This window comes from Globicephala melas, chromosome 12, assembly GCF_963455315.2.
Source record: "Globicephala melas chromosome 12, mGloMel1.2, whole genome shotgun sequence".
Classification (NCBI taxonomy): domain Eukaryota; kingdom Metazoa; phylum Chordata; class Mammalia; order Artiodactyla; family Delphinidae; genus Globicephala; species Globicephala melas.
Genome location: NC_083325.1, coordinates 50709841 through 50734041, shown reverse-complemented (window position 1 = coordinate 50734041; position 24201 = coordinate 50709841). Strand labels below are relative to the sequence as shown.

Here is a 24201-nt window from a genome sequence, read left to right as displayed (position 1 = left end):
CTTTCTGTACAACCTTCATTGTTATTTCTCTTTTCTTAAGGGAATTTTCTATAGCCTACACAAAACTAGAGACTAGTATGAACCCGTATGTCCCCATCACTTCTTATGAACATTTTGTTAATCTTGTTTCACTTTTTTTCCCCACAGTTCTTCTTTCCCTGGAGTATTTTAAAGCAGGTCCCAGACACTGGATCGTTTCCCCTGTAAACACTTCAGTTATGTATACTTTTGTAAAGATGGTGAGCGCTGACTTCTAAATCTGCCTCACCCATTTCATCATTCACTCAACAAGTACGTGTTGAGCGCCCGCTGAGTGCTCAGTGCTGATGAGACTGCAATAGGCAAAACAGACATGCTGGCTGCCCTTGGGAGCTTATAGTCTGCTAGTGAGGCAACAAAGTGATCGTGAAAATGCATAATTACCAACTGCCATGTGTCATCCATCCTGCCCTGGGCTTATCTCAGACAAGGCAGCAAGTGAGAAATAATACATAGAGGCTGTAACATCTTTTATTAAATGTCTGTATTTTTACCAAAGTTACAAACTCAGTTTGAGTCAGGCTGTTCTAAAAATACTTATTACAGGGGTTCCCTGGTGGCGCAGTGGTTGGGAGTCCGCCTGCCGATGCGGGGGACACGGGTTCGTGCCCCGGTCCGGGAAGATCCCACATGCCGCAGAGCGGCTGCACCTGTGAGCCATGGCCGCTGAGCCTGCGCGTCCAGAACCTGTGCTCCGCAACGGGAGAGGCCACAACAGTGAGAGGCCCGTGTACCGCAAAAAAAAAAAAAAAAAAACTTATTACAAAGAAAAAATGAGGAAAAACAAAGTCTGCTGCTCCTCCCCCTCATTTCATGCTCCCCAGAGAAAAGCACTTTCACTCACTGTTTTGGTATCTGTCTCCATATTTCCAAATTGCATGCTACTTTTGCTTTTCCAGTTAGGCATTATGAATTGACTTCGCAGTTGGAAGATGAGGATTTGTCTCTGTTTCATCTTCCTCCCTCTCCCTGCTACTCACATACATGTACATGCTTTCTGTTTTCCTGTCTTCTCTTCAAACTAGTTACATCAACATTTTGATTAGGCCGATATTGCATATATACTTTAGTATGATTATTTAAATGCTGTTGGTAGCTGGGTCATGTAATGTACTATGATGATTTTTCCTTTCTTGTACAACTCTTTGTTTTCCCTGGAGTAAATAATTGCCTGTCTGTCTGTCTATCTATTATCTATCTATCTATGTCTTCCATGGTGCTTATCACTAATTTATTCCTAAATTCTCTCCCAGGTGTATAACTCTTGTCTCAGTGTGGTCAGATTCAATTGGGTGTTTAGCTAAATTTATCTTCTTCAAGAAGTCTCTCCTAGGGAATTCCCTGGTGGTCCAGTGGTTAGGACTCAGTGCTCTCAATGCCGGGGCCCTGGGTTCAATCCCTGGTTGGGGAACTAAGATCCCATAAGCCGTGTGGTGTGGCCAAAGAAAAAAAAAAGTCTCTCCTAGAGTCCTTCGATCTGCTCCAGGCTATCCTGCTTGGTCTCTAGGCCAGCAGCACTGCTGCTGTCTTGGGATCTCCCTGCCTCACCATCCCAGGCATCAAGTGTGTCCTGCTCTTAAAATAACTCTGTCTCATTCCACGAGCCTTTCCAGTGGGTGTCCTTTGCCTCTACGTGCCATTGCAGTGCCCTCTCAAAGAATCATCTATTCTGTCTAGGCCTCTTAAAGCGTGGAAAGTGAAAAATGAGAGATAATTCTCAGTCTAGGCACAGAGTAGGAACTCAATTGGCTGAAGTCCACGTAGAAGCAAAAGAAAAAAAAAAAAGAAAAGGGCTTTTAATTAGTCATTCATTGCTTCCTGGAGAAGACAGAATTCTCAGAACTTACTGAAACGACATTTCCAACTTTTTCTTCATTACATACTGCATGCTTCTTGTTGAAAATTTGGAAAATGAGGAAAAGTGTGAAGAGCACACATCTCTTTTTGTAGAGATTCAGCTATTAATATTTTTGTTTATTCCTGTTCTTTTTCATGCATATATATGTGTTTAATCAAAATTAGGATTATGTTATAAGAAATTCCAAATAAAGAAAAAGGGCTCTTTAATGAGATGCGATGGGGTGGGGAGGTAGGTTTGCTGGCTGGACAACTCCAGGGGGCACTGTTCATGTTCTGTTCTGCAGCAGGCCTGGGTCAAGGGATAAGATGCTCCAGGCCCAGCTTGAGAAACTATGATAGATAGCACGTGTCTTGTTATGTCATTTTTAAACACCACCCCCCATTATGCTGTTATAAGCAGAACTGCTCACTTCCAAATTGATAAAACTGGATTCTCCACTGCTTTTGGTAAGAAACCGTATCAGTTTTACTAACAGATACTTTTTAACAACATGACAACTTTCCAAGTTCATTGTCCACTAAAAACAAAACAAAAACTTGGCTGCGCTATTTCCAAACAAAAATGTGAGAAAAAAATAAGTAAAGTAAGGAACCAATTAGCTAAGAAAGCCACCAAAAATTTGGAGCAAAAGGTCTCTCCAAATGACCATGAATTAAAGCTTCATAATAAAAATCCTCAGACAGAAAAATGTGCAGTTTTGTTCTATGCAGCATTGACCTTGGCAGTTGTTCCCAGCTCTTAAAAGGCTTCAAACTCCTCTATAACTTTCACATATGAAGATAGCACCTTGGTTGATGATGGCTAAGAAACCATCTGGCAGAGCCACACTGACAAGGAGTGGTCTGTTCTTGGAAAGAAGAGGAAGCTCTGTTCTTGGCTAAGGGCCAGTCCTCAGATACCATGATGATAAATGGAAAGCTTGTCAGTAAGCTTTGCCTGTGCCTTACATTTTTAAGCTGTTTGTTAAATTAGCTCCAAATTGGGAAATTAACTGGCAATCAGAGAATTAGAGCAGGAAAACCCATTACAGTTCTTCTACCTCTTTGAAAGAAAAGGTTATAGAGCAGGATTAGAATAACTGGTTTGGGAAAGGGAGGATCAGAAGAATTGACTCCTGGGTGGAAACATGCTATGCTAGAGGCTATTGTCTGGCTTGTGGGTGTAGGAGCCTCAAAAGGCACCTACCCACTTAGAACCTTTGTGTTATTTTTAATGATCTCTGCTCCCTAAATAGCCCCACTGCTCCCTAAACACCAGTGGGATAGCTCAATGGTGACACCCCATAGGTCCAAGAATAGAAACAACACAGTTCAGTTAACTAAGAAAAAAAAATGTCACTTACTATCTCGCTTAGATGCTGAAGAATATTCTCCCTTTCTCCAGCTTTCCCGTATTTCCTTAGGGCATCTCTTCTGTTACGTTAAATTGTCAACACACCTCACAGTCATTTTCACATATGCCGTCTCCCTGAACAACTTCCAGGTGCTGTGTGGCAGGAACCATGGCCTTGTATTTACTCCCCCACAGTGCCTAGCAGAATGTCTTGTACATAGTAGGTGTTCACTTACTGCTAATTGGATACACTCTAGGAAGCAGGCCAAGGGACTACAACTGTAGCTTAAGCCACACCTAAGAGTGTCCCATCTCTAGGACAAAGGATAGCCAATCTCCGGCCATTGCTTTTTTTTTTTTTTAATTGGCGTATAGTTGATTTACAATGTTGTGTTAGTTTCAGGTGTACAGCAAAGTAAATCAGTTATACATATATCCACTGGTTTTTTTTGTGTGTTTTTTTTTTTTCCGTATGCGGGCCTCTCACTGTTGTGGCCTCTCCCGTTGCGGAGCACAGGCTCCGGACACGCAGGCTCAGCGGCCGTGGCTCATGGGCCTAACCACTCCGCGGCACGTGGGATCTTCCCAGACCGGGGCACGAACCCGTGTCCCCTGCATCGGCAGGCGGACTCTCAACCACTGCGCCACCAGAGAAGCCCCACTCTTTTTTTTTTTAAGATTCTTTTCCCATATAGGCCATCATAGAGTATTGAGTAAAGTGCCCTGTGCTATACAGCAGGTTCTTATTAGTTATCTATTTTATATCTATATAGTAGTGTGTATATGTCAGTCCCAATCTCCCAATTTATCTCTCCCCCTGCTTATCACCTGGTGACCATAAGTTTGTTTTCTACATCCATGACTCTACTTATGTTTTGTAAATAAGTTCATTATGTACCACCCCTTTTTTTTAAGATTCCACATATAAGCAATATCATATTTGTCTTTCTGTGTCTTTCTTCACTCAGTATGACAATCTCTAGGTCCAACCATGTTGCTGCAAATGGCATTATTTTGTTCTTTTTATGTCTGTAATATTCCATTGTGCATATGTACAACATCTTTATCCATTCCTCTGTTGATGGACATTTAGTTTGCTTCCATGTCCTGGCTATTGTAAATAGTGCTGCAATGAACACTGGGGTACATTTATCTTTTTGAATTATGGTTTTCTTCGGGTATATGCCTAGGAGTGGGATTGCTGGGTCATACGGTAATTCTATTTTTAGTTTTTTAAGGAACCTCCATACTGTTCTCCATAGTCGCTGTACCAGTTTACATTCCCACCAACAGTGTAGGAGGGTTCCTTTTCTCCACACCTTCTCCAGCATTTATTGTTTGTAGATTTTTTGATGATGGCCATTCTAACTGGTGTGAGGTGATACCTCATTGTAGTTTTGATTTTCATTTCTCTAATAATTAGTGATGTTGAGCATCTTTTTATGTGCTTTTTGGAATCTCGGGCCATTCTGAAATAAGTGGTCATCCTCCTAAGTATCATTGATTTCAGCTGGCATTCTCAGTGAAGATGTAGGTGTTTTATTTATCTCTGGAAATTTCCTTTGAAAGAATATTCAAGTTTCCTCATGGATAAAGTTGTTTAAAAACATCAGGCCAAGGACTTCCCTGGCGGTCCAGTGGTTAAGATTCCGCCTTTCCAATTCAGGGAATGCGGGTTCGATCCCTGGAACTAAGATCCCACATGCCGCGTGGTAAGGCCGAAAAAGGAGAAAAAAAAATCAGGCCAGAATGCATCATGTACTTAAAATGGTGATTTTTTTTTTTTCCTGTTTCATTTTCACTGTAGTTGAAGTTATCACTGATTAATGTTGTTTTGAATATGGTTTTCCACAAGTCTTTATTTTGAATGAATGTTGCAATATAAATAGAGACTTACTGTTGTAAAGTTTTTAGAGAGGAATGTTCTTATCAAGCGTTTAGGGCTAAGCTTATCCTAGATCTGAAATCCTCACTTTCCAACCAAGTCCTCTTTCAGATTGGGCGTTTCTGAAAGCCGGTTTGAATTTATATTAATTGATCCTGACAGCTTCAGCTGACTTTGAGGTTCCAGGTTAATCTACTAGATCATATTTACAGACAACTTGGGGACCCCTTGTTAAACAGTGTGGAAATTCTAAATGGTTTCTGTGAAAAGGCTGTCCGAAAAGGGAAACTTGTTAATGAAAAGGAGAATGATATAGTCTGAGGGTCTCCTTACTGTAGAGCAAGGAAAAGGACAGGAACTGGAGTAAAATGAGGTCACAGCTGGCCATGAACAGATGTGGTGGCATAGCTATTGAGGCCAGGCTGTCCACAGAGATTTACTGAGTGCCAACTGTATGCCAGGCTCTGGGAATACAAAAGTGAATAGGATACCACTTGCATCAAAATATTCTTTTGCTTAAAAACTTTCATGGATTTCCCATTTCCTGCTTTATGTCTAGTTCCACCTTCTCATCCAAACATTTCCCACCTCTCCTAAGCCTTCCAGCCTTGCCAGCCTCCAAAGCTCTGTGTGCCAGGGCCTGGAATACCCTCTTTTCTCTCCTCTGAGTCTGTTCAGACTCTACTCAAGCCTCCCATCCTGGGGTTGGATATCCCTCCAGTGAATCTTCTCCTTTCATTCTGACTCCCAGTGAGGCAGCCCTGCTTGCGGAAGAGGCTCAGATGTCAAGCGACTTGCCCAGAGTTACCTGCTAGCAAGTGATGGATTAGGGACTAGATGTCACCCTCTAACCTCTCCTCAGATGACAGCTCCCCTTCTCTTCTACATTCTGCAGGCGGCCTCCTGCCCCATCCACACAGCCTGGCCCTTCACTAGGCTATCCCTGTCCTCCTCCTCTTGCGTACTGATGGGCCCTGGAAGGTGGGGTTCCATCTTTACCTTTCATCTTACCCTGTGACCAGGGCTGGTCTCACCTTAGAGGAAAAGAGGAGGCACTCAACAGAGGCTTCAAAAATAATTCTTAGCCAAGATATAGAAGCAACCCAAGTGTCCATCAACAGACAAATGGATAAAGGAGATATGGGGTGTGTGTGTGTGTATATACACACAATGGAATATTACTCATCCATAAAATAGAATGAAATTCTGCCATTTGCAGCAACGTGGATGGACCTACAGAATATTATGTTTAGTGAAATAAGGCAGAGAGAAAGACAAATACTGTATGATATCACTTATAGTGGAATCTAAAAAATAATGCAAACGAATGTATGTAGCAAAACAGAAACAGATTCATGAAAACAAACTAGCCGTTACCAGAGGGGAGGGGAAAATTAAAGGTGTGGGATTAAGAGATACAAACTACTATGTAAAAAATAGATAAGCAACAAGGTTATACTGTATGGCACAGGGACTTATAGCCATTATCTTGTAATAACTTTTTTTTTTTTTCCCGGCACGCGGGCCTCTCACTGTTGTGGTCTCTCCCGTTGCGGAGCACAGGCTCCGGATGTGCAGGCTCAGCGGCCATGGCTCACGGGCCCAGCCGCTCCGCGGCATGTGGGATCTTCCCAGACCGGGCACGAACCCGTGTCCCCTGCATCGGCAGGCCGACTCTCAACCACTGCGCCACCACGGAAGCCCTTGTAATAACTTTTAATGGGGTATAATCTGTAAAAATACTGAATCACTATGCTGTACACCTGAAACTAATATAAGATTGTAAATCAGCTATACTGTACTTCAATTTTTTAAAAAGGCAAAAAAAAATTCTTCAGTTCTAATCACAAGAGAAAGCCAAGCCCAAAAGCTCAATGAAGCAACGTGGAAACACGACCCCAAGTCGCCTCAACCTCCCGCCGCCCCCCCAGCGTCCCCCCCCATCACCCCACCACCCAGAAAAGACAAGGTCCTAGAGGGGGAGGGTGGTTTCAGACCTGCCAAAGGCCCCAGCTGTCTGCTTCCAGGGGCATCTAAACGTAACTCCCATACCTGCCCCCACCCCGCCCCACTTCTGCTGCAGGGAGCACCCTCTCCCCCCACTTGGGGTCTGGAGACTCCGAAGGAAGACGAGGAGAGAAGAGAATGGAGAATCAGACACCAGAAAAACTTTGGGGGATCCAGGGCGGGGAGGAGTGCTGAGAGAAGCGGGGACGAAGCAGGGGGTGGGGTGGGGCAGGGGCGGGAGAGCCTCTGCGGAGTGGCCACGCCCTCCCCGCCCCTCCAGTCTCGCGCTCCGGGCCCTCCCTCTCCTCCCCCTGTCCTCCCCCTCCTCGTCCTACAGCTTCTCCTCCCCGGGTGGATGGCGGCGGCCAGAGTCGGAGCCCCAGCCGCGCTGCCCGTGAGTGACCGCCCCCAGGGGACAGACGGGGAGGCATGGGAGCCCCCTCTCCGGGGTGGGTTACCCCCGGTTTGCTGGGAAAGTTTGAGAAGGGGGGCCGCAGCCGACGTCGCGGGACGCAGGCATCTCCCGGGCAGGCTGGGTGCGCCGCGCGGTGCCCCTTCTCCCCCTCGCCGCCCTCGCAGCCCCCAGAGGGCAGCGCCCGCACGGGGTGAGCCCCACCCGGCTTCCCGTCTACACCACAGCTCTGGGGCTGCTGCTGTGACCTGGGTCCCGCTCTCAAGTGAAAGAAAACTCAAGCAGGAAAGAAAAGAATCTAGACTCAGCTCCAAGGGGGGGCGGGGGACGGGGACTCGTTCCAGCCCGTGCGGCCCTGGCCTCCCGGCCCAGGGTCACCAGCCCTGGTCCTCCATCCCTCCCCTGGGAGGCTCAGCATCCCCCCACCCCCAGGACTCTCACTTTCCTTGTGTTTTCCTGGCTCCTGTTACTCATGCTGCTACCTTCTCCACCCCCGTCCCCCCCCCGCATCTTTCTCCGGGAGGCTCCTGCCCCACTGGCTGATATCTCCAGCCTGGTGCCCCCTCCAGCCCTAGAAGGCGATGACCCAGGCCAGGGAGCCATAGCCACAGGGGTCTTCACACTTGCCCAAAGATTTCCTGCAGGAAGGACTTTAAGTAGGAGTTGATGTTCGATCCCTTGGCCGCACAAATCATGCCTTGTGTGTCCAAGGGGAAATGAAAATATATTCCTCCTTGGGATTTTACTATTTCTGTTGGACATCTTTTTTTTTTAACCTCTCTGACTGTGCTTTCTTCCAATAATAATGATATGTCATTTAATTAGCCTTTCTAATTCTGAAAGAAACAGGAAAAAATAATAAAGAAAAAAATAGAGAAAAAGAGTGCTTGCTAACATACTGTGCAGAACCTGATCTTTGGAAAGTAAAGACTTCATTCCATACTTAACTGTTTTAGTGGGAGATGAGAGTTCACTGTAGCTTATTTTCGGACTACCCCAAACAGATTATTGCAGCCTCTCCCAGGCTAGAAGTTTTCATTTGCCTGACATAAACCGCAGTGTTTGTTGGCATTCTCCAGCCTGGCTACTCACCCTGCATTTCTCTTCCCTCCTACTAGCCCTCCTCTCCATCCCTCTCCCAACTCCCCGACTCCCACTTTCTCATAAACAGGAGTTGTGAAAACAAGGCAGTGGAAGAGGCAAAACTGAGCAGGATCGCAAAGAAAAAAACAGCCTCACTTACTTTAATCCTGAGGCTGTTGCTTCAACTTGACTCCGTTTGGGTAGAGGAATGTTTAGTTCACTTGTGTGGTTTTTATGTCTGTTCTCATTAGGGTTGAATCAGTGTTTCCATGACAGCCTTAGTTCTCTGGGTGCTGAGAAGGAGCTTGGTAATTCTCAGATGGGTCTGCTCAAGCCTGGAATCTGGAGGTTTTTGGATTTTTTCTTTTAAGGGGTTGATCGGGCTTGATCTTACAAACTTCTGCCCACTCACTCAGAACTGGAGCAGCCGGGGGCAGCCTGAACTGGGGTTTGCTTCCACGTGACCAAGGAGGAAAAAGCTTTCCTAAGGAGTGAGCTGTCTGAACAGGACTGTGGGGAGTGTTGAACTTTTATTGTTTTTAGGGAGAATGCCCTTCTCAAGAACGTAAGCCATTCCTGTTTCTATATAAACAATAAATGTTGTTGTCACATATGTCTTAGATCAGCTTCAGAACAACCCGTCAAAACAGGTCAAGGTGTTGAACTATTCAGAAATAAAGATTTTTTAAAAAATGAATTTCATTGGAAAGAAACTTCTTTATTTTAAAAAGGATATAATTCATTTTTCTCTGCTGATTGAGTGGGGTAGTTCCCCATTAGTATGAATTAGTAAGGTTTTACTGTGGTTTCAAAATGTCGTTGGTAAGAAAGTGTTGTGACTTCCATTCAAAAAGAAAGCCCTTAAAAGTTTTGAACTTGTTTGGCCCTGGTGCTTAGAAAAACAATGCACTCAGATAAAAATCTTCAGTCTCTTCCTCTTCCTGAGAATTTTAAATAGTGTATTTAATGTCCCAGAAGTCAGCCTCATACTATTTGCAAAGAAATTGCCTTTCTGCCGTGTTCAGCTTTTGTACCACCTCATGGAATCTTGTTAAACTGGGTGGTTTGCCATCATGCACGAGGGTTTGCTGTGCAGCCCCAAATGGCTGCTCTGGATTCTGGGGATGTAATGAAGGCTGGCTGATGGAGCAGGTGGTCTGGACGGTGAGATGAAGGCTGCATCCCCAGTTAGCCAATAGAAAGCAGCCAGCTATCATCTGACGGGTCAGATGAGTTGGAAACAGACGAACAGTGGAACCTGCAGGGGAGAAAGGAGGGAAGGGGTTATTTTTACTTCTTATTTGTTTTAAGAAGTAAACCTAAAGGAATATGATGTGGCCTTTTAAAATCATGTTGTACAAGGATACCAAATTATATAGACATGCTTAGGGTATTTTGTTAATTTTTTTTTTTTTTTTTTTTTTTTGCGGTACATGGGCCTCTCACTGTTGTGGCCTCTCCTGTTGCGGAGCACAGGCTCCGGACGCGCAGGCTCAGCGGCCATGGCTCACGGGCCCAGCCGCTCTGCGGCATGTGGGATCTTCCTGGACCGGGGCACGAACCCGTGTCCCCTGCATTGGCAGGCGGACTCTCAACCACTGCGCCACCAGGGAAGCCCTGTTTTGTTAAAATTTAAAAGCAGGTTATGAAATAGAAAGCATTGTATCTCACTCTTTGAAAATACACCCCCAAAATACTGGAATTGTATGCCTGAAAATGGATGGTGGGATTACAGGTACTTTTGATTTTCTCTGTGCTTGCCTGTATTTCTCAACATTTTTACAATAGTAATAGCTAACATTTATTGAGTATAAAGCACATACATATAGTATTTCATTTTAAAACTCTTTGAGGTAAGTACTAATATTATTCTCATGCTATAAGATTCAGAAACTAGAATCAGAGGGTTGCATAGCTACTATGTGCTAGAATCAAATCTTGAAATCAGGTCAGTGGCCAAAGTCTATTCATATCAATCACTGCTGTCTACCATCTCCATGCACATGTATTATTATTATTATTTTTTAAATTTAATTTATTAATTTATTTATTTATGGCTGTGTTGGGTCTTGGTTGCTGTGCACAGGCTTTCTCTAGTTGCGGCGAGCGGGGGCTACTCTTTGTTGCGGTGCGTGGGTTTCTCATTGCGGTGGCTTCTCTTGTTGGGAGCACGGGCTCTAGGCACGCGGGCTTCAGTAGTTGTGGCATGTGGGCTCAGTAGTTGTGGCTCATGGGCTCTAGAGCGCAAGCTTAATAGTTGTGGCACACGGGCTTAGTTGCTCCGCGGCATGTGGGATCTTCCCGGACCAGGGCTTGAACCCGTGGCCCCTGCATTCGCAGGCAGATTCTTAACCACTGTGCCACCAGGGAAGTCCAACATGTATTATTATCGTTATTTTAATTATAAGAAAAAATAGAAAAGGAAGGGAAAGTAATTTGTGGTTCAGTAAGAACTGATATTTTGATTAATTGTAAAATACCTCTATCTCCCATCTCTTCCATCTCCCACTGTCACTTCTCTTTGGAAGTCCTTGGGAATTGCTCCAGACTTAGCCAGAGGTAGCTCACCTTCCCTTGGGAGCCAGCTATACCCATGAGAAATAATCCAGAATTCCTCAGACGCTTCCTGGACAGCCTGGAATTCCGGGAACCCCATGGGATTCTGGAACAGTCCTGGTAAAAGGCAGAATTTTTAAAGACCAGCAGATTATGTCTTCAGAGCCCTACCAGTATGGGTGTTCATTTTTCTTGGCATTGTCAGGGGAGTGAGATGGGTAGGAAGGCCCAGGGAAAGCTGCCAGGCTCCCATTTATCTTATCTACGTGTTATATGGAATGTCAGGATAGGTAGGTCAAGGATTTACCATGGAACAGGAAAGGAAGAGAAAAGTGTATTGCTTCTCGATGTTTATTACTGTGAAAACACAATAATAAACTATTTTTTGGAAGCCTGGCTATGTGGGTGATCCCACGCATTGGCAAGATGAACCAGAGATGGAGATGTTCTGGGGATAGCTCTGGGGAAGAAGCCCACATCCTGTACCACCATGTATCCTCACAGGCAACCAGGCCCCTAGAGGTCACCTTATCCATCCTCTTCCTGGAATATACCTAAAGATGGGCTTTTCTAAAACACTTGGTCATTCAAATAACACACCTTAAGTAGGAGGCTTTATCTCTTTTATTCTTCAAGGAAAAGTTTTCTGAAAGGCTGATGCTTCTAAATCACCTTCTTGTTGAAAAAAAATTGTTAAGAGTCAAGGATCTCTTTCCCACATTATCACACTTGGAACAAAATCCCAGATCTTGTATCTGTTTGACCATATGAGAAATGTCTTTGTGGTCTCAGTGCCAGGAATAGTTCTTGTGAACAACTTGTCTGTTTTGTCTTGTGGGTGCTGTGAATCCTTTAATTGACGTTTCCCATTTCCTATTTGGCCAAAAGGAAGACAGGGCCAACTTAGTGGCCTACTTCTAGCATATGCATAGGACTTTATGGCCTGTACTTCGAATAACTAATAACATTATTATATACCTTCTATTTCCTATGTATACTTGGTTCCACCTTTCTCACCTACTTTACCTTGTTTTGTTTTATTTATCCAATGCATTTTGGAGGCTGCTACTTCTGATACCCCACTCCTTCCTTCTGAGTTCATATCAATGGAAATTTAGAAGTTCTTTCATAGAAGGAAGGCCTTTGGTAAACTTTAAAATATTTATATTGCTGAAAATGTCTTTATTTTGCTCTTATAAATGAGAGTTTGACTGAGTGTGGAATTCTGGACTTATAATTATTTTCCTTCAGTATTTGGAACATATTACATAATTGTCTTCTTTTCGTCTATTGCTACTCGTAAGAATACCAAATAACCTTGGGCAAGTTTCCTAATTTCTCTTAGTCTCCTTGTCTATAAAATAGATAATAGTATCCACTTTAAGGATAATGTATGCAGAATGTTAGAATAGTGCCTGCCATATAAGGAAGCACACAATAATTGTTAGCTATTACAATTACTTTTATATTTTTTCAGAATTTCTTGGCTTTCTTGGATTTTACTAGTTCATATAAATGTTAGTTTGTCTAGTTGCACACAGGCAAAAAATCATGTTGGTATTTTTATTGATTTCATTCAATTTATATTCCAGAGAACTGACACCTTTACAATATCAGGTCTTCCCATCTTTTCCTTTTATTCAGGTGAAAGATGACTGGTGATTTCCTCCATAACTGTTTTACACAGCTCTTGCTATATTTATTTTGTATAGGTTTTGTTGATGTTATAAATGTCTTTTTTTCTTATTATAATTTCAAATTGATTATTTGCTGGCCCATAGAAACGTTCCTGATTTTTGAATTTTGATCTTGTATCAAGCATCCCAGTTGACTTCTCTTATTAGTTCTAAGAGTCTGTATGTAGATATTCTCGAAATCTCTAGGTAGACAATCACAAAATAATATTTGTCTTTTCTTTTTAATTCCTTATGACCATATCTTTTTCTTATCTTATTGCATTGGGTAGAGCCTCAGTACAGTATTTAATAGTAACAGTGATGGCGAACATCCTTGTCTTCGTACTGTCTTGTAACAAGTGCTTTTAAAATTTCTCCATTAATCGTGAAGTTTGCTTAAGTTTCCAGTAGATATTCTTTATTAAATTAAGGATGTTCCCTCTATTAATATTTTTTAATAACTTAAACATTTTATCATGACTGAGTATTGATTTTATGTAATGCCTTAATGTTTTTATGTAAATTATATGAGGTGATATAATTTTCTTTCTTAATATTATAAAGTGATAATATGAGTATATGTAATTACTTTGAGTCATACTCACATATATATATATACACATATACAGATGTGTTCTTTTATTCTATGGGATATCATTTGCTAGTATTTTGTTTAGGATTTTTGCAAATGTTCATAAGTGAAACAATTGGTCTATAATTTTCTTTTTTTAAAAAATATTGTTTGGTATCAAGTTTATATTAGTTCCATGAAATAAGTTGGGAAACTTTTTCTCTTTCATATGTATTTTTCTTAAGCAGTTTGTGAGAGATAAAGACTATTTCTTAGAAGTTTGGTAAAATTCATTGTAAAATCCTCTGCACTGCTTAGTCAGGGTATGTGTGTCAAGTTTTTGACAATGCAATTTCATAAATGATTATTGATAGATTTGATCTATTTCTTTTTGATCCAGTTTTGATAATTTGTTTGTTTAGATGATCCATTTCATGTGTTCTCAAATTTATTAGCATAAATTTATTCATAATTTTCTTTTATGGTTTTTATAAATATTGACTATGTTTTAAGATATGTTCCCTTTTTAGTTCTTAATATTTTTTTTGTTGTTGTTTTAATTTATTTATTTTATTTATTTTATTTTTGGCTGTGTTGGGTCTTCGTTGCTGCGTGTGAGCTTTCTCTAGTTGTGGCGAGTGGGGGGGGCTACTCTTTGTTGCAGTGCGTGGGCTTATCATTGCAGTGGCTTCTCTTGTTGCTGAGCATGGGCTCTAGGCGCACAACCTTCAGTAGTTGCAGCACGCGGGCTCAGTAGTGGTGGTGCACGGGCTTAGTTGCTCAGCGGCATGTGGGATCTTCCCGGACCAGGGCTCGAACCCGTGTCCCCTGCATTGGCAGGAGGATTCTTAACCATTGCGCCACCAGGGAAGCCCCTTAATATTGTTTATTTGTGCCATCTCTTTTTAAAAATTAATATAGAAGTCTACTTAATTAGTCTTTTGATAGAAGCAGCTTCTTTCTTATCTATACTTTTTGCTTTTCATTTCTTTTTTTTCCTGTTATTTTTATTATTTTTTCTTTCCATTTCTAGCTACTTGAGTTAACTTCTAGCTCATTTATTTTTTGTTTTTCAATAAATGCAGTTTAGAGAATTCCCTGGCGGGCCAATGGTTAGGACTTGGCACTTTCACTGCCATGGCCCGGGTTCAATCCCTGGTCAGGGAACTAAGATCCCGCAAGATGTGTGGCACGGCCAAAAAAATAAATGCATTTTAAAGCTATAAAGTTAGCTCTACATGTTGCTTTAGCCACATCATACAAGTTTTGATATGTGTACTTTCATTACCACTTGGCTCTAGACTTTTTTTTTCTATTATAACTTTTTTTTTAATTGGGGTATAGTTGTTTTGCAATGTTATGTTAGTTTCTACTGTACAGTGAAGTGGAGTTCCCTGTGCTATACAGCAGGTTCTCATTAGTTATCTATTTTATACATATTAGCGTATGTATGTCAATCCCATTTTCATATTTCTTTTATTTTCTTTTTAACCCATGGATTTAATTTTCCATTTTCAACTTTTAAAAAAGCTTTTTCTTAACTTTATTTAAATTATTGTTGATTTCTAATTTAGTTGCATTATGAAAAGACAGCATGGTTTGTATAATAGCAATCCTCTGTGTCCGATTACATAAACAATTTTTCCAAATATTTCATGTGTGGTTTAAAAGAAAAATATATTCCCTGCTTGGTGGCTGTAGCATTCTATATCAATCTAACAGGTCAAACCTATTAACTGTGTTTTTCAAATTTCTCATGTTCTTTCTGATTTTCTTTTGCCTGCTTTCCGAGTTCTCTTCAGTTTCTTGAGAAAGGAATGTTAAAATCTTCCACTCTGTGGATTTGTCAATTTCTCCTTGTAATCCATCAATGTTTATGCAAGTTCACGATTGTTATTTCTCTGGGGTGAATTTATTATGTTATGTACTGTCCTCTGTTGATGCTTTTGGCATAAATTCTATTTTGCCTGAAATTAATGTTGGTATACCTACTTCCTCTTGGTTATTACTTTTTGTATGTCTTTTTATATCCTTTTATATTAACTTCTCTCTATAATTTTGCCTTAATTGTTAATCTTAGGAACAGTTTTTATGTGTAGCTTCATTTTCATTTTTATTATAACCTGAAAATGTGTCTTTTTAATAATTGAGTTTAAACTTTTACATTCTTTGTAATTTATATGCATTTGACCTCTTTCTGCCATCTTAAGTTTTTGTTTTTCCTATTTAGCATTTTTTGTTTGCTTCTTTTATACTTCTTTGAATAGTTTTCTTTGGATTGATCATGTTTTATATATTCCTACTTCTGTCAACTGTTTTGAAAGACAAAATTCTATTTGTATTACCTTTTAGTATTCATAAATTTTTAACATGTGCATCCATTGGATCTAAAGTTAATCAATTTCTCTATTTCCTGTCAACAATGCAGTGGCCTTAGATGGCTTTAAACCTAATCTGCCTCTCTTCTGATCTTCCTGGTTATTGTGGTCTAGTGGTTTAATCCCACATTGTGTATAGTCCTCTCCCCACCCCTGCAACTAGTCATCATTGTTATTTCCACTTTTTTTTTTCTTTTTTACAGTCAAAATTTATTTAACTTTACCAATTTCTTATCTCAACATTGCCTCTTGCATACCATTCTATACTTCTGTGTTCATTTTCTTCATACTAATAATTTTTTCACTGAAGGTCTAGAGTTGTAATACTCCAATCTTGTGGGTAGTTTTGGTTTTGTTTTGAAATTGTCTTTATTCATGTCCCACTTGAGAGAGAATTTATCAAGGTATAGAATTCTAAGTCGATATTTTCCCCTCAGCGTTTTGTAAATTATTACTCCACTGTCTTTTCATCTCAGTTGTTCCTTATGGGAAATCTCTTTTCGGTCTGCCATTCCTTTGCAGGCAATTTATTTTCTCTCTTGGAGACTTTCAGTCTGATCTTTTTGTCTTTCATGTTGTGCCTTTTCATTATAATGTGTCCAGGGATAGTCTGTTTTTATATATCCTACTTGGAATTCAGTGTGCTCGTTAATCTGAAGACTCATCTCTGTTTTCATATCTAAAGGTTTCTCAGTTGTTTTCTCCACAAATCTATTTTAAAGTAATTATTGAGCACTTATTGTGTATCAGGAATGCTTCCAGGTGCTAGAGATATAGAAATGAGCATAAGAGACAAACACCCCTACCCTGATATTGAGTCCCTCATACTCTGTGTTCTCTCCTTTTGAAATACCCATTAGGCAAATGTTGAACCTTCTCATTTTATCTTCTATGCCTTCTTCGTCTAAGATTTCTCTTTCATACTACAATGGACGCTTGAACAATGCACGAGTTAGGAGTGATGACCCTCTGTGCAACTGAAAATCTGTTTATAACTTATAGTTGGCCCTTCATATATGCAGTTCTTTTGTATCTGCAGTTCCTCCAAGTCCGTGGTTCCACATCTCCCAGATTCAACCGTGGACCGTGTAGTACTGTAGTATTTACTGTTGAAAAAAATCTGCGTATAAGTGGACCCTCATGGTTCAAACCCATATTGTTCAAGGGTCAACTATATATATCTCTTTATCTCTCAGCTGTATTCTGAGTGATTTTTTTAGTTCTATTTTCCAGTTTATTAATTTTTTTCAACTGCATTTGGTCTACTGTTCAACCCATCCATTGTTTTTTTTTTAATTTAATGTCTATATATTTTTATTTCTAGAATTTCTATTTGGTACTTGATATCTACTGTTCTTTTTTTTTAATATTATCTCTTTGCCTTTTAATTTCTAGTCCTTTTTATGTCTTACAGTATTTTAAACATGTTGTAGTTTTAGATTTTTTGTTATTTCTGCTTTTGAATTTTTTAATTACGATTCATTTTCTCTTGTGTCTTGCATCTTCATTAGGAGTTGTGTTCCATAGAAATCCTATGTACCTCAGGATTGCTAGCATAGCACTATAAAGTGATTTCACATTTGTTCCTGCTGATCCTCTCTGGGTTTTACCCATTCCAAATTAGCCTTTTTGTTAATGTCTTGGCGTACAGGCCCTGTATAACCTGAAAGTATGCATTTAAACCTTGTTCCTGCATTGTGCTGTAAGCCTGGATTTCAAATTTTTTTAGGTCACTCGTTTTCTACTCTTTGCCCAAGCAGATGACAAGCTTTCTTACGGTTTTCCTCAGATTGGCAAGTGATGTTCCTCTCGAACTCTTTCACTTATGAAGTAGGCCTTTATGACCTCCAGCCTTATGTAATTGCTTCACTGACAGCTCCTGGCATCAGGTGGCCATCAGGTGGACTCCCCCCACTGCATGCACGTCATTAAAGTCTCAGCCGCCAGCCATTTAGGCCTCTAACTGGTCTGGATGGTTCCATGAGGCCCTTAGCTTCAGCTTCCACTGACTGATCTGCTTTGACTTCCCTCCTTATTTCTGGTATCTGGAGATTTCTGTTTTATCTATGTTTTATGTGGTAATATTTGTTGTTACAGCTTTGTTCAGTGTTTTGAAGTGTTTGGATTGGAAGGCGTAATTTCTTATGTCACCTCAACCTGTCATATTGACTGAAGTTTTTAACTACTGATTTTAAAGTTTTTATGTAAAGTAGAATACAAGTAAGTAAATGCATCTACGTTAGCCCCTGGATGTGAAATCCGCTGCTACTGAATGAATGCAGCGGAGAAGAGGCCCTAACAGTACAGTGTGCTAACACCAGCATCACAGGGGGACTCTGCACTGTGGGATGGTGTCTCACTCAACATCTGGCCACATGTTCTTAGTCCAGAAGGGATCTGAATTTCCTCAGCACCGTTCCAGTCCCCAAATGCTGTCCTTTAGATTCTTTATAGTAGATTAAAACCTTCTCACAATCAACCAGCATCCTAACTCATACCGATGTTGAGAAGAAAAGCCTTTATGGAGAGGTTCCTGTTCCCTTTGGTCATGGAGATGATGTTCTCTCTCCCCTGACATGTGTGTTTACTTGTGTCTCTAACAGTGCAGAGAGGTTTACATTGAAAAATTGATTCTTTACTTGTGGCTGATAGCATCTCTGGGAATGTTGATCGAGATCAGCAGAGCTTGTTTATAATGTTTAAAGAAATCTATATAGACATATCTTTCCCATAGCTCCCAACAAATTCTGTTATTTTAAGGAAACCAAAGCAGCAGTCATCTTTGGCCTTCTTCTCTGGCCCTCACATCTGTGTGGTAATGGAAAAGAAATGGACTTAGGAGTCAAGCAGATCTGGGGTTGAATCCAAGCTTTGCCACTAACTTAGATGTGTGGCTCACTGGGTTCAGGCTGCTATAACAAAATACCGCAGACCAGGTGGCTTATTAACAATAGAGATTTATTTCTCACAGTTCTAGAGACTAGAAGTCCAAGATCAGGGTGCTGGCATGGTTCTGGTGAGAACCCTCTTCCAGGCTGCAGATGGCCAACTTCTGTCTGTGTGACTGCATGGTAGAAGGGGTGAGCTAGCTCTCTGAGGCTTCATTTATAAGAATCCCCATCATGAGGGCTCCACTTCCATGACCGAACCACCTTCCAAAGGCCCCACCTCCTAATACCATCACCTTGGAGGTTAGGATTTTGACATGTGAATTTTGGGGAGACACAAACATTCAGACCATAGCAGTGGCTTTGGGCAAGTTACTTAACATCTCTGGGGCCAAGTTTCCTTTTCCATAAAACAGTGATAATAAAACCTACCTCAAAAGGTTGTTCTGAAGATTAAGTGAGATAACAGGGAATAACATGGGCCACGTGCTTGGCATATGTTAATGCTCACAAATGTTAGTTTCCTCCCATCATCTCCCTTCCCCTGCATTGGTTCTTCTGAACCAGGATTGTGCTTCAGAAGTTCTAATCAGAGAGACCTCTGGGGAGAGGCCATGGGTACGTCTCCCAATATATTATATTTTCTTGGTAATCAGTTTAGATTTCTCTTGGACGAATTTCCACCATTTTTATTTTGCATCTGTACCACTTCTTCATAGCCCTCCCAGCCTATGGATCAACCTTTCTATAGAATAACTATGTTACTACTTAAGAACCATGCCTCTCTTAACCAGGAATATCTCTTTGCTTTATTTGTTGGTGCTTCTGTTCTTTAAGGAGATAAAAAACCTTCCATTTCATTTTAGAATATAACCTTTTAAATGCAAAGACCTCAGAGAGCGTACATAAATAACAGAACTACTTCTGGGACTAGGTTTTCCCAAGAGACATCATGAAGGCCCTGAGTGATTGAGGGGTAGGTGGGGTTAGGGAATTGACAAAGAAGAGGCAGCCATAGTGGATAGAAGAACCGAAGGTATTTCTTAAGGATTTCACAAGATGTAAAATCGGCCTATTTTACAACAATCATTTATCCAGGCCTGTGGAATCTGTACTTGGCCCAGAGCTTTTTTATGTGTCTTATCAGAAATAATAATAATGATAGTTATGACTGTTCTTAAGTAGAGGAAAAGGACATCATGAAAACAGAACATAATTGGAATTATGGATATGCTTCCATATAAATGTCTGTGGCTCAGAGCACAAAAATAACTTTTCTTGCAGAGCTAAGCCAGGAGTTTCATGGAAGCGGCATTGAGAATCTAATTTAAAACAGCCGTGGCCCAGAACTTCAGAGTTGGGGCTGGCACATTGGCCTCTGTTCATCACTTTGAATGTTTTTTGGGTTTTTTTCCCCCTAGCTCATGATAACTCATATTCAGGCCAATTTGGAGGCCCTAGAAAATGGTAATTGATGCCATCAACCTTGCTTTTGTTGGCCTCAGTTTACCGTTAATACAAACATAGAGAAATGTTTTAATCTCAGATTTTTACAACTGAGAACCCCGCCCCCCTCCTCCCGCTGTGCAGCTCCAGGCCTGTTGCTAGTTTGTGGCTTGAAGCAGAACCTTGTAAACTTTGTGAAAGTCCCTGGCTAGTCGTGACTGCAGTGGAAGGTGCCTAGTTGGGGTCATTCTAGGTAGCACACGGGTGGTCAGGTGTTCCTGATTCTCAGAAAAATTATCGTGGGGGAGGGTGGGGAATAGCAGTCAGGCTTTCCTAGGAACTGGGTGATAATCTGAGAATCTTCCAATTCCAAGAAGGCTCAGACCTTCCTAGATGAACATTTTTCCCTCATAAGGAAGGAAATTATTTTAGGGTTTCCACCTCATCCTCCCTTCATTCGTCTTTGACTCTGAACTCCCAGTGAGGATGGCCCTGTACCGCACCTGATGGGGTACCCGGCTTGAGACAGCCCCCTGCTTGTTGAGATGTGCCTCATCCCCACCCACACGTTCCCCACTCCAGCCAGATGCTCCTACTTACCCACTCACACGTGCCCATCCGCATGCTCACATAGGCTCTCACCGGCTCTGGGTGGAACCTGGCTGCAAAGTCCCCCACTTGTGGCATGCTTGCTGTTGGTCTGGCCGGAGGGGACGCCTTTCCCAGATCCTCACAAGGGCGCAGTGTGGGCCCCGCAACTGCATCGTGCCTACAGAGACCCGCAGAATCTCACCACCTGAGACAGGTGCTGGCTCCTTCATTGGTTTCCTAGTCTGTCTGTGCTCTTCATCCTCTGTTCCTGTGGAGAACTGGATCCTTTAATCCCATCCCTCCTGGAACTTTTCTGTTTGTCCTATTTCTGACTTGTTGCCTTGCTCTGACCTGACTTATTCATGCTTCTGGGACCCGACCGTACTTTGTTTAGGGCTTGTCCATCCCCATCCCCTTTTGGTAGATGTGGTTCATGCAAGCAGCCATCACTTATGGAACAGCTGCTCTGTCTGAGGCTCCTGCACACCACGACTTGTGGTGACGCTACAGCCAACATCACTTTTCTGGTGCCACCACGTCACTGTGGAGAATGATGAAGGTGATGTGGTTCTGCACAGTTTTGCGGAAATTGCCCCAGGCCACGAGAGAGGTACGGGAAAACAATCTCTTCTCTTTTCTAATATTTCAGCCTTTAAAACTACGTGTGTGTAGGCTGGAACCATCAGGTTCAACCCTGGTTTCTTTCCTGGATTCCTGCCAGAGCTTCCTGTCTGGTTTTCCTGCCTCTGGCCTCACCCCTTGCACTCCATCCTCCACCGTCAGAACTTTCTAAAATTCTTATCTGATCCTGTTTATTCTCTCTCTAAATTCTTTCACTGAATCCTGTTGCCTTTAGGATAAAATCAAACTACTCAGCATGCTACAGCAGGGCTTCTGCACCTTACTTACCCGTCTGCCTCTTTTGCTGTGTCACCTGCACGAACTCCTGGCCTCAGCCACGCCCGTCTACCTGCAGCAGCAGCCCCTCCCTGGGTTTACACACACACTCGCCTCTCTCCACTCTGTTCTGCCTGATCAACTTATACCATCCTTCAGGATTCATCTCAGAAGCCCACTCTTCCTGAGGCCTTTTCAAACCACCAGAACCAGCAGCTTTATTCCTATCAAAATTATGGACATTACCACCATCTCTGGCACCAATCTTAATGAAGCATGTGGCTTAATTAAGTACTGCAGTGCCCTGCCTTGGGCTTTATCACATTAACATAACATTTGAGAATTGTCCCTGCTAGACAGAGACTGCCCTGGGGTCACAGACTGTGCCTTTTTCACTTGCACCAGTGCACAGCATAGTGTTAAGGGTGCTCAGTTATCATATTGTTGAGTGAATGTGAGCATGCATGAAAGAATTAACTAATTCACACACACACACACACACACACTGCGTGTGCACACACACAGCAGGATGTAGATCTGTATGGAAACTTACTTCAACTCTTACTGGGATATTTACAAAGCACATAGTAGGTGCTCAGTGAATATCTGTTGAGTCAAAGAAAGAATGAATGCACATACACACAGACTATGGAAAATTTACTCCAAAATGTACCCTGAGCTGCAGTGTAGCCTCGCTTCCTCTAACTGCAGTAGAGAGAATGTGGGACTGGAAAACCAGAGATTAGAGTTCACGTTCATCTTCCTGACTACGTTAGCTGTGTGCCTCGCTTTACCTAGTTGGACCTCTGTTTCCTCATCTGTCAAATGAGTTGTTAGAAAAGATAGTTAATGCTTATTGAACATTCTAGCTTCAATATTTATCAGAAGGCTTAAAGTCAAATGACCAGCTGCTTTCCATTAAGTGGCATGAATTTGGGACTTATATTTTTTGGCCTCATCACGGAGCATGTTCATGACAAGCCCTGGGAACCGGGCAGAACAGCAAAACCGAGCCCACGAGATGGATCAGAGTTTGCCCAAACTATGGCAGAAGGCCAAGACCTAGTTATAAAGCAAATACAGAGCTAGGGGTTGTGGCCGGGATGGGATGCCCTGAGCACGGCAGGGGCAGCCGTCAGCGTCTGATGGCAGTCTGAGGTCAGAGGTGGCTGGAGATAACCAGGAAAGAAGCCCTGACAGGGAATGGATAGCGTGCTTTCAGGGGTGTGCTGAAAATGTGCCCCTCGCTGGAGAGTCAGGAAAACCCAGTATAAGTCATCAAGACCAGCCGTCTTATGTTGTCTGAAGAATGAGTAGGTGAAAAAGTGTTTAGGCTTAGTCTGTGTCCCTGCCAGAGCATGGATGGAAGCCAGGAGGAGGTTAATTGGGGGTTAATAGGAGGGAGAAAAGTTTAATTCTGTCCAAGTGGTAATGAGATGAACTCACTTATAAAGTAACGAGGTCTCCATCACTGCAAGAGTTTCCACAGCAGCTGCGTAATTCCTCAGCCGAGATGTGGTGTTAAAGATTCCCCGTTTGTGAAGGTCGGACTGGAGGATGTTTAAAGCTTTTCTTTTTCTGATTCTAAGAGAGGCTTTGCTTCTCACGTCTTCCCCAAATCTTGTTTAGGGAAACACTTCCGGATTTCATAGCCCTTCCTTTTGTGACGTGATCCCAGCACACCCCACTGTGATCAGCTTGTGACCAGCCTTTTTTGGGAACTCTTTGGTGTTCGAATGTCCCCCTTAAAGTGGAGCACCCTGGACGGGACCTCCTGTTTCAGGACGTGGCTTGGCCAGGGCCTCTCCAGGGACACTCCACAATTATGACAGGTAGTGGACCTCTTAATTTCTCATCTACCTCCTCGCTCTGTGCTGAGCTGTAAGAGGGAACAGCAGTGAGCCTCGGCTTCTGGTGTGTTCTGCGCCACCTCAGGTGATGCACAGACTTCATTTCCTTCCACCTCAGAGGTGGATTTCAGATGTCTCTGTGGTAAATCTGCTCATCTGGACGCTGACTCTCAGGCTTGGGGGAAACTTTCTGTACTGGGATCTTCCATGGCATTCCATTCCTACCTTCTCAAGAGCCTCACATCTCACCCCAAATGCTTTCTCTCTCTGGTGTTTGTTTCCTTTCCCCTTTCTTTTTTCTTCTGCATTTCTTCTTTCCTGCTGAGTACTATGACATTTCCACTTGCGCAATGTTTTTCTTTTCAAATTCTTTGCCCTCCTTGTATCCTGGTGAATAAGAATGCGGGTGGCTTGTCCGCTCCATTGTGCATATGAAGAAAAATGCCCAGACAAGTTAAGTGATGTGCTTAATTTACTGGCAGAGCCATAGAGGCTGGAACCGGGTTTCCTGACTTCCGTCCCAGCCGCTGTCCTGTCCCAGAGGTCACACTGCATTTGCTAATAGCACTGTAGTCAAAAAGAGCATCAAGTATTTCTCTGTGTGTGTGCTCACTGTACCAAAAGAACTTACCCAGGGACCAATCCCAGGCTTTAGAGACTCAGTCTGTGAGCACACTGAAATAAACTAACAAGAATGACAAGAGCTAAAGAACTTATGGAGGGCTTCAT

General features: G+C 42.2%; 1 protein-coding gene across 1 annotated transcript in view; it reads left to right on the top strand.

The window, feature by feature from the left end:
* Positions 1-7449: 7449 nt before the first annotated feature.
* The window catches only part of STON1 (stonin 1), a 53458-nt gene continuing 36706 nt past the window's right edge, over positions 7450-24201 (top strand). Inside the window, exon 1 of the mRNA XM_030857721.2 lies at positions 7450-7518. The gene's annotated coding sequence lies outside the window, so the exon portion shown is untranslated. The remainder of the gene's footprint in view (positions 7519-24201) is intronic.